This window comes from Eucyclogobius newberryi, unplaced genomic scaffold, assembly GCF_026437365.1.
Source record: "Eucyclogobius newberryi isolate DKJ021-1_F unplaced genomic scaffold, fEucNew1.0.hap1 SCAF_21, whole genome shotgun sequence".
Taxonomy (NCBI): Eukaryota; Metazoa; Chordata; class Actinopteri; order Gobiiformes; family Gobiidae; genus Eucyclogobius; species Eucyclogobius newberryi.
The window spans coordinates 29,349,797-29,363,171 of NW_027315846.1; positions in this window are offsets into that span (position 1 = coordinate 29,349,797).

Genomic DNA, 13,375 nt, shown 5'->3' on the forward strand with positions numbered 1-13,375 from the left:
GTCACATTAGAGTTTGGAACACTATCCCAGTCCTCTGCTATAAAACACTGATGGACAAAATCCTGTACCTCCCCCCAATTAGCATTCTTTGGTTTTGATAATGCTACGTACAGATTCGAGTTTGACAGGCTAAAGTTTTTAAGTGAATCGGGGAGTGACACAGAGACAACAGAAAAGTCTCTACCCCAGAATAAATGTTCCGTCTTTAAAAAGTCCTCACAGCATTCATTCCAACAAGCATCAAAATCACATTCTATTTCCGTTGCATCTGTGGGCAAACAAAACGAGCACTGCAATTCTCTCACATCCTTGAAGTCAACATTCTCATTGTGTGTCACTTTCTCATAGGCTAATGAAATTAACTGAATTGAGGAATTTGGGGACAATTTCCAAAAATAGTCATATTCAGGAGCCTCTGTACGCTCTGCCAGAAAATTTAAACCATGTACCAATTCTCTGTTATTTGTGACCTGCAGGCCGTCTGATGTGGAGATAAGGCAAATTCCTAATCGACACATCAGATCCCGTCCTATCAAGTTCACTGGACACAAAGGGGAATAGAGAAATGAATGTTTGAACGAGTGACCACCGACATCAAAACATGTTAAAGGAGATGTGAAATGCTCCTTCGTTGTCTCCCCAGAAGCTGATAATGAAAATGTGTAACGACCCCCCAGCCGAGGTTTTTCCGTTAGTGCAGAACATTTAATCACTGAATTTGTAGCCCCTGAATCCACCAAAAAATCAATTTTTTCCCCGTTAACGTTCAATTGGTACTCTGGAAATTTAGCTTTAGCTTGACTAATTTTAGAATAGGTACCCTCCGGTACCACTGCACATGCCTCAAGATAGGTGATTGCGTGTGTGGGTTGTGCCAGGTGCATGTTACCCTCTTGCAGGTGTTGTTGTGGGTGTTGTTCCGGTGCGTGTGTCGTTGAGCCAGTCGTCTCTGCTGCGTGCTCGGACCTGCCCCCTTCCGCCCCCGCCAGTCAATCCGACCCCCCATAATGTCCAGGAGCTGGAAGAGCTAAACATGGTTGGGTGGGCAGAGCTTGTTGTGATCTGAGTCCATGATTGGCCATGGGCAGTTGTCCGTTAGCATAGTAAGGTCCAGGCTGCATAGTGGGGAGAAAATGTTGTGGTCTGGGTACGTGGGGGGTCGGTGCGTGATTTGCTGTGGGAAGTTGATCGTTAACATAAGGTCCGGGCTGCTGTGGTGCAGCTGTGCAATCTCTGGCAAAGTGTCCGAACTGTCCACATGTGAAACACGCCCCCCAACGTTGTTCTCGTCTCCCACGCCCACGCCCACGGCCGCGTTGGTGATGCCCATCTGGTCTACCGGAAAAAAGTGTCAGTGTGGCCTCGTGTTGTTCCGTAGCCCGTTTCTCTTCCTTTTTTTTTTGTGTCTTTGAGATAAGCTTTTGCGCATGACGTGCATATCTGCGCAGGTCATCGAGCTTGGGCTGGTCAAGTCCACCAATATACAACTTTTCCACTCTGGCAAAAATGTCTGGAAGGATGCCAGGGCAGAGGGCCCGACAAAGGCTTTCTTCATATGCTGAGCCCGGTGTGTCTACCATGCCACTCTTTTCTTTATACAGAACGGAGAATCTATGAAAATAGTCGTCTGTGGTCTCGTCTGGCTTTTGTTTACACCCCAGGAGGGCTTCAGGGTCATATTTGATTGGAAAGGCCTCAGTGATGGCCGTATTCAGCCCCTTTATAGCCGCAATGTATCCCACATTGTGTTCATAGACTGGTTTGTCGGCCCGCATGTCATTAGGTGGAATGGCTCCTTTAATTTTTGCAAAATCGCTAGTCCTCAGAGCAGAAAGTAAAATTTTTCTACATTCTAACCCGGAAGGTCTTAGCTCTTGGCAAAATTCTTCGAATTCTCTAGCAAATGTAGTCCCATTGGGCACTGGGTCAGGCAGGGCTTTGGAGTTGGCCAGGACCTCTTCTGGGCTCCAGGGTCTATAAACAAACATCTGTCCCTCCGGGCCTGCCACCTCCACCATTGGCAAGGACACGTGTGGTCCAATATCTTGTCCTGTCCGTAGAAGGTTAGTCCAGTCCTTTTCTACTTGAGCAGGTTTGGGTTTTTTTGTATTTTACTTGCGTTGGCTCGATGCCCCCTGTGGCTCCGTCCTCCTCGAGTTTTGGTGGTGGGTTTGGGTGGGGTCGACCGCTGGGGTAGGCGTCCAGGTCGGTGTCGAGCAGCGCCGCAGAAAGACCGGTCAAATCTGGATAAAGAGCAGGCATAGACGAAGTGATCCGTTCTCCCAGTTGTGGCGGTGTGAGTGTGAGTGCGTGTGTGCGTGGGCGCGCACCAGCCGTGTGTGTGCTGGTGTCTGCTGTGCGATAAGGGTTGGCAGCAGTATGTGAATATTGCGGCGGTTTTCGACTCTCTCCTTCTTCCTCACATTCAACCTTCACAGTCAATTGTTTACATAGTCTCTTTCGCTCACGTGACTCAGCTTCCGTCTCCCACACTTTTACCCACTTCTCGTGTTTCCGCACCCACTTAACCGATTCACTTGATACTTTTTTAGATTTTAACAGCTTCTCTTGTGCTTCCTCTAAGTTTGTTTTAAGTTTTGCAATTTGACTCATGCTTAAAGACCCTCCTACTGGGAACCCATATTTTTCAGTCCAAATCGGCAAGCATTCTAAACACTCCGCCCCATACTTGTTTGACATTATCAACATTACTGGTGTCTCAGGAATTTTTACACACTTCGATTGATTTTTCCCCATTTTGTAACCGTACGTTAAGTCAAAATCACACGTCTGTGTTATGCTAAATCGTACCTTCCACTCTTCTTTAGTCTAGGGTCCACCACTCGCTAAGACTATTTTTACCCCAGGCAAAACTAGACTACAAGACAATGTTTAAATTGCTTTAGCTAGTGAAATAAGTGGGCTCTTCTCTGCAGTGGCCTTCTGCCGACTGATTATGGTTATCTCGAGTGTGTTATAAAAACAAACAATGTCCTCCTACAGACACCAGTAAATGTAACTTTAGCAAAATATCACAAGAAATATTCAAAAACAGATCCGAGAGTAAAACAAAGTACCAAAAAAAAAATTACAAAAACAGATTAATACCCTATGATTCGACCTAGTTGAGAGAGACAAAAAAAAGACTCACCGCGGTGGTTGTTTTCGAATCCGAACGTCGGCGCTCCCCTCCTCCGGGCCGGTGACGCAGGCCTCCCGTCTCAAACCGTGGAGAGTGGAGGCTGGAATGTGGTGTTCCAGGTGGCCAGCCCTGCTTCACACGAACCCCGAAAAGATGGACCGCCGCCGAAGGATCCGTCGTTCGTAAGACGCCAAAATTGTTACGGCAGTTTCCTGTAAACAATGATCAAGTAAAGAGTAACCAGGCAATAACTTGAAGCAGAAACAGAGTCTCTCGGTCTCTCTCAAAAGGTGGAAGTTTATTCACGTGCACAGTGGATAAACACCCTCACTTTCCCTAAGACAAGTTCGTTCTGTCCCTACCTAACTTTACAAGTTACAAAGTACACCTTTTATAGGTGGTAACAAACATAACATAATCACAACCCAAATCAGCTCAAAAAGAGATAGACCAGACTATCACGTCCGTGACGGTTCCAGCTCTCTCTTCAGAGGTTTAATCAAAGACCATTTCCACACTGAATCCGGTCCTGACGCATTAATTGATGATTAAGAGGCGCCGGACAGTAGATATTCAGTATAATCAGGACCTCATATTCTTATCCCATCTGCACAGGAGAACAACAAAGATATTAATTCCGTGACATGTCATGGCCTAAAACAACATTAGAATGACATGACATGACCCACTTTCTGCCATTACAGTATGTATGTATGTATATGTAGGTATGCATGCGTATATATGTATGTATGTATGTATGTATGTATGTATATGTGTGTATGTAAGTATATGTATGTATTCATGTATATGTATGTATGTATGTATGCATATGTATGTATGTATGCATGTATATGTATGTATGCATATGTATGCATATGTATGCATGTATATGTATGTATGTATGTATGTATGTATGTATGTATGTATGTATGTGTATGTATATGTATGTTTGCATGTATATGTATGTATGTATATATATGTAAGTATGTATGCATGTATATGTATGTATGTGTATGTATATGTATGTTTGCATGTTTATGTATGTATGTATATGCATGTATGTATGTATGTATGTATGTATGCATGTATATGTATGTATGCATGTATATGTATGTATGTATGTATGTATGTATGTATGTATGTGAATGTATATGTATGTTTGCGTGTATATGTATGTATGTATGTATGTATGTATATATAAGTATGTATGCATGTATATGTATGTGTGTATGTATATGTATGTTTGCATGTATATGTATCTATGTATATGTATGTATGTATGTATGTATGTATGCATGCATGTATATGTATTATGTATACGTATGTATGTATGCATATATATGTATGTATGCATGTATATGTATGTATGTATGTGTATGTATATTTATGTTTGCATGTGTATGTATGTATATATGTATGCACGTATATGTATGTATGTATGCATGTATATGTATGTATGTATGTATGCACGTATATGTATGTATGTATGCATATATATGTATGTATGCATGTATATGTAGGTATGTATGTATATGTATGTATGCATGTATATGTAGGAATGTATGTATATGTATATTTGCATGTATATGTATGTATGTATATGTATGTTTGTATGTATGTATGTATGCATGTATATGTATGTATGTATGCATATGTATGTATGTATGCATGTATATGTATGTATGTATGTATGTATGCATATATATGTATGTATGCATATGTATGTATGTGTATGTATATGTATGTATGCATGTATATGTATGTATGTATGTGTATGTATATGTATATGTATGTATTCATGTATATGTAGGTATGCATGCATGCATATGTATGTATGTATGTATGTATGTATGTATAAGATAAGATAAGATAAGATATTCCTTTATTGTCCCACATGGGGAAATTTCATTGGTGCAACGCAGGTAGATACAGAGGTAGATACAGAAGAACAGATCACTTATAGGAAGTCTGAAAAACACTTTCAGTAGAAGATCTCCTATAAATAAATAAAAAACTCCCATAGACAAATAAATAAATAAATACATAAATACCATTGCATGTGATCACGACAGTAATTGCACATGAATATGTGTCCCGACAGCACATAGATTGCACATGAATTTTACATGAATTGCACATGAATTCCAACAGCAATTGCACATATGACAGAATTGCACATCAGTATTAGGTTAGGTCAGTATTGCGAGTGTTCAGTACTAACAGTTTTTGTTATAAAGTCTGACAGCAGCAGGAAGGAAAGACCTACGGAACCTTTCCTTCGCACATCGAGGGTGGATCAGTCTCTCACTGAAGCTGCTCTCCAGAGCGGACAGAGTGTCCTGCAGGGGGTGACACTCATGGTCCAGCATAGATGTGAATCTAGCCAGGACCCTCCTGTCCCCCACCTCCTGCACCGAGTCCAGAGCACAGCCCAGGACGGAGCTGGACTTCTTGATGACTCTGTCCAGCTTCCTCCTCTCCCTCTCTGTGATGCTGCTGCTCCCGGCTCCGGCCCCGCCCCCCGCCCGGCGCCGTACCGCGTTTACACGAAGGAGGAACTCATGAAACTGCGGAGAACAGTCGTCTTACCCGGAGATCGTCACGTTATCCCGGCGGACATCCTAAGGAAAACGCAACGAAGCAGACGGGCTGGACGTAAACTCCGAGAGAAGAGAGGAGAAAACAGGAAGTCGGTTCCCGCCGTAGTCATGGGTAACGTGAGGTCCCTTCAAAATAAAATGACGGAAATAGCGAGCCTCATGCGGTCCCAGAGGATTTATAGGGACAGCAGCGTCTTGATTTTCACAGAGACCTGGTTAACAGCAGAAATGCCAGACTCTATTGTAGGTTTGGACAATTTTCATCTGCTGCGGACAGAACGAGAGAATCCGGGAAAAAAAGAGGAGGCGGTCTCGCGGTGTATGTGAACACGAGCTGGTCCAAACCCGAACACTGCACAGTGAAGGAGCAGCTATGTAGCAAGGATATTGAACTATTGGCTATTGGCATGAGGCCATATTATCTGCCCCGGGAGTTCTCACATGTGATTTTGATCGCAGTCTATGTGACCCCGTCTGCCAATGCTGAAAATGCTTGTGAAGCACTGCTCTCCTGCACTTGTAGGCTGCAAACACAGCATCCACAGGCTCTCTTCCTCATCTTTGGTGACTTTAACCACGCTTCTCCCTCTTCTGTCCTACCAACATACACCCAGTATGTTACCTGCCCCACCAGAGAGAATAGAACATTGGACTTGTTTTTTGCCAACACCAAGGAGGCTTATTCCTCTTCCCCCCTCCCTCCCCTGGGCAGCTCGGACCACAACCTTGTACATCTGAGGCCTGTGTATGAACCCATCGTGCGCAGGCAGCCTGTGGTGTCCCGTGAGGTGCGGATGTGGTCTACTGAGAGTGAGGAGGCTCTGAGGGACTGCTTCAGCACCACTGTCTGGACTGAGCTTTATGACCCACATGGGGAGGACATCAACACCATGACAGAGTGCATCACGGACTACATCAACTTCTGTTTTGAGAACATTGTTCCCTCCCGGACGGTGCGGTGTTTTCCAAACAACAAGCCATGGATTAACCGTGAACTGAAGGCTCTGCTGAAGGAGAAGAAGAGAGCCTTCAGGTCAGGGAACAAGGAGGAGCTGAGGACTGTGCAGAAGGAGCTGAGGAGGAAGATCAGGCAGGCTGAGGCCGGCTACAAGAGGAGGATGGAGGAGCAGCTGCAGCAAAAGAACATTCAGGGAGTGTGGAGGAGCCTGAAAACCATCTCGGGCTTCAAAATCCCCCCTGCCCAGACAGAGGGGGATCTACAGTGGGTGAATGATTTAAATGCTCACTTCTTGAGGTTTGATCGGTCACCCGCCCCTCCCCCTGCACAGCTGCATGCTCCCTCTTCCACAGCTGGACAATGCCCTGCATCTGTTCCTCTTCGCTTATCTGCCCCGGACCATCAGCTCCCCACTTCGCCTGGACTCACCCATCCCCCCAGCACACGGTCCCCCTGCCAACCACTGACTGTCACAGCAGCACAGGTGAGGAGTGAGCTGAAGAGGATTAAAGTGAGGAAGGCAGCAGGACCTGATGGCATCAGCCCCAGGCTCCTTAAGTCCTGCGCAGATGAACTGTGTGGAGTTATGGAGCATGTCTTCAACATGAGCCTGAAGCTGAGGGTGGTACCACAGGTCTGGAAGACCTCCTGTCTGGTACCTGTGCCTAAGACACCGCGCCCCAAAGACCTCAACAGCTTCAGGCCAGTGGCTCTCACGTCCCACCTGATGAAGACACTGGAGCGGCTGGTCCTGGACCACCTCCGCTCCACCGTGAGCTCAGCCATGGACCCGCTGCAGTTTGCATATCGGTCTGGCATCGGAGTGGAGGACGCCGTCATCTCCCTGCTGCACCGCTCTCTCTCTCACCTGGAAAAGCCTGGCAGCTCTGTGAGGATCCTGTTCTTCGATCTCTCCAGTGCCTTCAACACCATCCAGCCGCTGCTCCTGAGGGACAAGCTGGAGACGGCTGGTGTGGAGTATGACCTGGCAGAGTGGATCCTGGACTACCTCACAGACCGACCCCAGTTTGTGAGAGCCCGGAACTGTGTGTCTGACACTCGGACCTGCAGTGTGGGGGCGCCCCAGGGCACTGTCCTCGCGCCCTTTCTCTTCACCCTTTACACTGCAGACTTCAGACATGACACGGACAGCTGTGTCCTGCAGAAGTTCTCTGACGACTCTGCCATCATCGGACTCATCACGGACGACGATGACGCGGAGTACAGAGGACTGGCGCAGGACTTTGTGGACTGGTGTCAGCGGAACCACCTCCTCATCAACGCGGGGAAGACCAAGGAGATGGTGGTGGATTTCCGCAGACGCCACCCCACTGCCCCCTCACCAGTGAACATCCAGGGACGGGACATTGAGAGAGTGGACTCATACAAGTACCTGGGTGTTCATCTGAACCACAAACTGGACTGGACTCATAACACAGACGCACTGTACAGGAAGAGCCAGAGTCGGCTCTACCTCCTGAGGAGACTCAGGTCTTTTGGAGTGACAGGGCCACTCCTGAAGACCTTCTACGACTCTGTATGTATATGTATGTATGCATGTATATGTATGTATGCATGTATATGTATGTATGTATGTATGTATGTATGTATGTATGTGAATGTATATGTATGTTTGCGTGTATATGTATGTATGTATGTATATATAAGTATGTATGCATGTATATGTATGTGTGTATGTATATGTATGTTTGCATGTATATGTATCTATGTATATGTATGTATGTATGTATGTATGCATGCATGTATATATATTATGTATACATATGTATGTATGCATATATATGTATGTATGCATGTATATGTATGTATGTATGTGTATGTATATTTATGTTTGCATGTGTATGTATGTATATATGTATGCACGTATATGTATGTATGTATGCATGTATATGTATGTATGTATGTATGCACGTATATGTATGTATGTATGCATATATATGTATGTATGCATGTATATGTAGGTATGTATGTGTATGTATATGTATGTATGCATGTATATGTAGGAATGTATGTATATGTATATTTGCATGTATATGTATGTATATGTATGTTTGTATGTATGTATGTATGCATGTATATGTATGTATGTATGCATATGTATGTATGTATGCATGTATATGTATGTATGTATGTATGTATGCATATATATGTATGTATGCATATGTATGTATGTGTATGTATATGTATGTATGCATGTATATGTATGTATGTATGTGTATGTATATGTATATGTATGTATTCATGTATATGTAGGTATGCATGCATGCATATGTATGTATGTATGTATGTATGTATGTATGTATGTGTATGTGTATGTATATGTATGTATGCATGTATATGTATGTATGTATGTATGTGTATGTATATGTATGTTTGCATGTATATGTATGTATGTGTATGTATATGTATGTTTGCATGTATATGTATGTATATGTATGTTTGTATGTATGCATGCATATGTATGTATGTATATGTGTGTATGTATGCATATGTATGTATGCATGTATATGTATGTATCTGTATGTATATGTATGTTTGCATGTATATTTATGTATATGTATGTATGTATGTATGTATGTATGTATGTATGCATGCATGCATATGTATGTATGTATATGTATGTATATGTATGTATGAATGCATGTATATGTATGTATGTATGTATGTATGTATGTATGTATGTATATATGTGTATGTATATGTATGTTTGCATGTGTATGTATGTTTGTATGCATGTATATGTATGTATGTATGCATGTATATGTATGTATGTATGTATGTATGTATATGTATGTATGTATGCATATATATGTATGTATGCATGTATGTGTGTGTATGTATATGTATGTATGCATGTATATGTAGGTATGTATGTGTATGTATATGTATGTTTGCATGTATATCTAGGTATGTATGTGTATGTATATGTATGTTTGCATGTATATGTAGGTATGCACGTATATGTATGTATGTATGTATGTATGTGTATGTATGCATGTATATGTAGGTATGCATGCATATGTATGTTTTTATGTATATGTATGTATGTATGCATGTATATGTATGTATGTATGCATGTATATGTATGTATGTATGTATGCACGTATATGTATGTTTGTATGTATATGTATTAGAGATGCACCGATTCCAAAATTCTTGGCCGATACCGATTTCCGGTTTTTAAGGAGGTCTGACCTGCCGAAACCGATTTTTCCGATACCAATTTTCTATCCAGCCACTGATTTTCCCACAAACTCCCCAGTATTATATATGTGAAAAAGATGCATGTTTACAGGACACACGTTTTATAATATAAAATGTAATTTATTTTGTGGAAAAATAGAAAAATAAATAACTATATATAAAATTAATATATAAATACAGAACTATATACTAACTAATATGGCCTGGAGAAGAGTGAGGGACACAGAGGAAAAAGGAGTCCATTTCTCCTGCAGAAGATGCAGCTCCAATGGTTCCAGATTGAAATCAAATGAACTATTTTCATATAGTAATTTATACATTTGTAATTTTACACATTCTTTTGAATGAGCTGGAACCTTCTGCAGGAGAGGAAGCAGATGGAACATGAGGAGGGTCAGTCCCAGAGCGCTGCCAGCACCTCCCTCTCAAAGCTGGAGGAGTCTGGCTCCAGGACCTCCCTCTCAAAGCTGGAGGAGTCTGGCTGCAGCACCTCCCTCTCAAAGCTGGAGGACTCTGGCTCCAGCACCTCCCTCTCAAAGCTGGAGGACTCTGGCTCCAGCACCTCCCTCTCAAAGCTGGAGGACTCTGGCTCCAGCACCTCCCTCTCAAAGCTGGAGGACTCTGGCTCCAGCACCTCCCTCTCAAAGCTGGAGGACTCTGGCTCCAGGACCTCCCTCTCAAAGCTGGAGGACTCTGGCTCCAGGACCTCCCTCTCAAAGCTGGAGGACTCTGGCTCCAGGACCTCCCTCTCAAAGCTGGAGGACTCTGGCTCCAGCACCTCCTTCTCAAAGCTGGATGACTCTGGCTCCAGCACCTCCCTCTCAAAGCTGGAGGACTCTGGCTCCAGCACCTCCCTCTCAAAGCTGGAGGACTCTGGCTGTTCAACTGTAAGAAACCTCAGTCTTATTTGAACAGGAGCTCTCATTTAAAGCTCATATAAATCAAGCCTGTAAAACAGACTATTTCCATCTGCGCCGAATAGATAAAATCAGACAAATCTTGCCTAAAATCGATGCTGACTTATCCATGCATTTGTAACGTCTAGATTAGACTGTAACTCCTGCTCACAGCGTGTCCTAAAAGCTCCATAAAAAGCTTTTAACTGGTTCAAAATGCCGGTGCTGGAGTCTCTTCACTGGCTCCTGTCAAATTTAGAATCATATTTAAACTCCTCCTCCTGACTTACAAAGCCATACATGACATGGCCCCTCCCACCTCAAAGATGCTATACAACCATATCATCCTGTAGGGGACCCATATGTCCCAGAAAGACCTTTGAAAGACAGGACCTTTTCACAGTTCAAGACACTTGCAGAAAGCAAAGCATAATGGACCAGCACACTGCCTTCACCAGAGCCATTTACCCCTCAGATCAACATCTCTGACAGAGAACAGGATGGAAAGTTTCTCAGGATTAAGTCCTTAATGACTATATTTCACATTTAGACATACTTAATGCTGACTGTGTGATGGAATAGGTAAATCATGTTTTAGTTTAGTTGCCATAAGAACTGTGTTTGAAATGTGTTCATGTCATATTTAATGTACTTCCTCATTACCTGCTCATGATGTGAGGTCATTGACGATGTTGCAATATTTTGTTATAGTTACCTGTCGTTTTTGCTGGTTTAAGTTAAATTTGTCCAAACTGAGAATAAGTTGGACTAAGAGTTAAAAGCCCACTCCCACTCTAGGCCACACCTCCGAGGTCAGATAAAAGACCAGACGAGACCGTGCTTCTCTCTTCCCTTCGGCTCTTGATCTGAACATCTGCCATGACACACGGGGTCGTGGACCCCGGGGGCCCCTCTCCCTTTGTCTCCAAACTCTACTTTCAGCAATGGCTGAAGCTACATCATCATCAAAGAATGCACAAAGTCAACGGACCTTGGATTCTTCGAACTCTTCGAACGCTAAACCTGCACAAGGATCAGCACCACGGACAGCTCCAAGGACCCAAAGAGCTCTGAGGACCCAAAGACCTCTGAAGAGGCCTTGATCCACATCTGAGCCTTCCTTGGACACGTGAGACCTGAGAGTGGCTGAAACTGGCAGAGTGGCATTAAAGTCAGGTTCCCTTGGGTTATTCTACTAGAATTAGTCAAAAGTCAATTCTTAATACCAGCATTTCTTCTAACTAAGTTGAGCCCAGACACAGCCTGTGTAACCAAATGTGTCATTAATTGCGTTTATATCTTTGTTTATTAAACCACACAAAATCTTTTTATTGAGCCTTTGTATTGATCTTTATAGAATTATAATTGTCAGTCGATGAATCGTGTTCTCCCTTTCAGAGAATGAGACTGAGGAGGTATTAATGTTTTGCTGAACAAGCTTCAGATGGAGCCCCTTTTAAATCCTAAAATGCTACACGTGTGTCCACAATGTAATGGCTCGTCCCAAAGAATATACATTACATCTTTGTACAAATGTGTGAGGAGGAAATGAGTAAGAACCCTACAATCCAAACAGAGCTCTTCGCTCTCAAAATGCTGGCCTTCTGGTGGTCCCAAGAGTCTCTAAAAGCTCAGTAGGAGGTAGAGCCTTCTGGTGGTCCCAAGAGTCTCTAAAAGCTCAGTAGGAGGTAGAGCCTTCTGGTGGTCCCAAGAGTCTCTAAAAGCACAGTAGGAGGTAGAGCTCTTGTGTTATGGAATCAGCTCCTGTCCATGTTAAAGAGGCCGACACAGTCTCTTCATTTAAGTCCAGGCTTAAAACGTTCCTCTTTGAAATGACTTATGGTCAGGCCAGTTAGGAACAGAAATATAAAGCTACAGTTTCAGCTACGCTGCCCTAGGAGCAACTCTGGGGGAAGTATGGCAGCTTGAGCACTATCCTCTGATAAAGACTACTTATTTTATCAACAATATTTCATATTTAATTTCACTTGGAATCTGCTCATTGCCTTTCCTTCTTCTTCTACCACTTCGACAGCGGGAGTGGGACAGGCACATCGATGACCTGTGGACCCAGATGCTCCTCCCTGAGAAACGGTCTCTGCCTTGCGTGCCTCGTGGTGAGTAGTAGCAGGTGCACTTCATTCATTGTTATAGATCTGTGGGAACAGCGTGTGGTTACGCTCTGGTGCTGCTGTGCATTTCATTTTGTGTGTATATTCTTAACTCTTACTATTCTTTGGTAAGTCATTGGTGGATTGGTGCGCACGCAAGCAATTATACATGGCATGTCATTTTATGCCGTGCATTTAAATTATTTAGGTCAAATTGTTAACTCAACTTTGTACCTTTATCTACTTTATAAAATGCATTGCTCCTGAGGAGCTTGAGTTATATATTATTAGATTAAAATAAATTTTCATGAACGGAACTCATTCATAAATTTAAATCAAAAACATTCCTTTTTGTGTCTTTTGTTCATCTCAGTCGACCTGTGCGACCTTAAGTGGGGTTCATTCTATCCAGGTTCCCTGGATCTAACTCGGGGTGCTAGTGT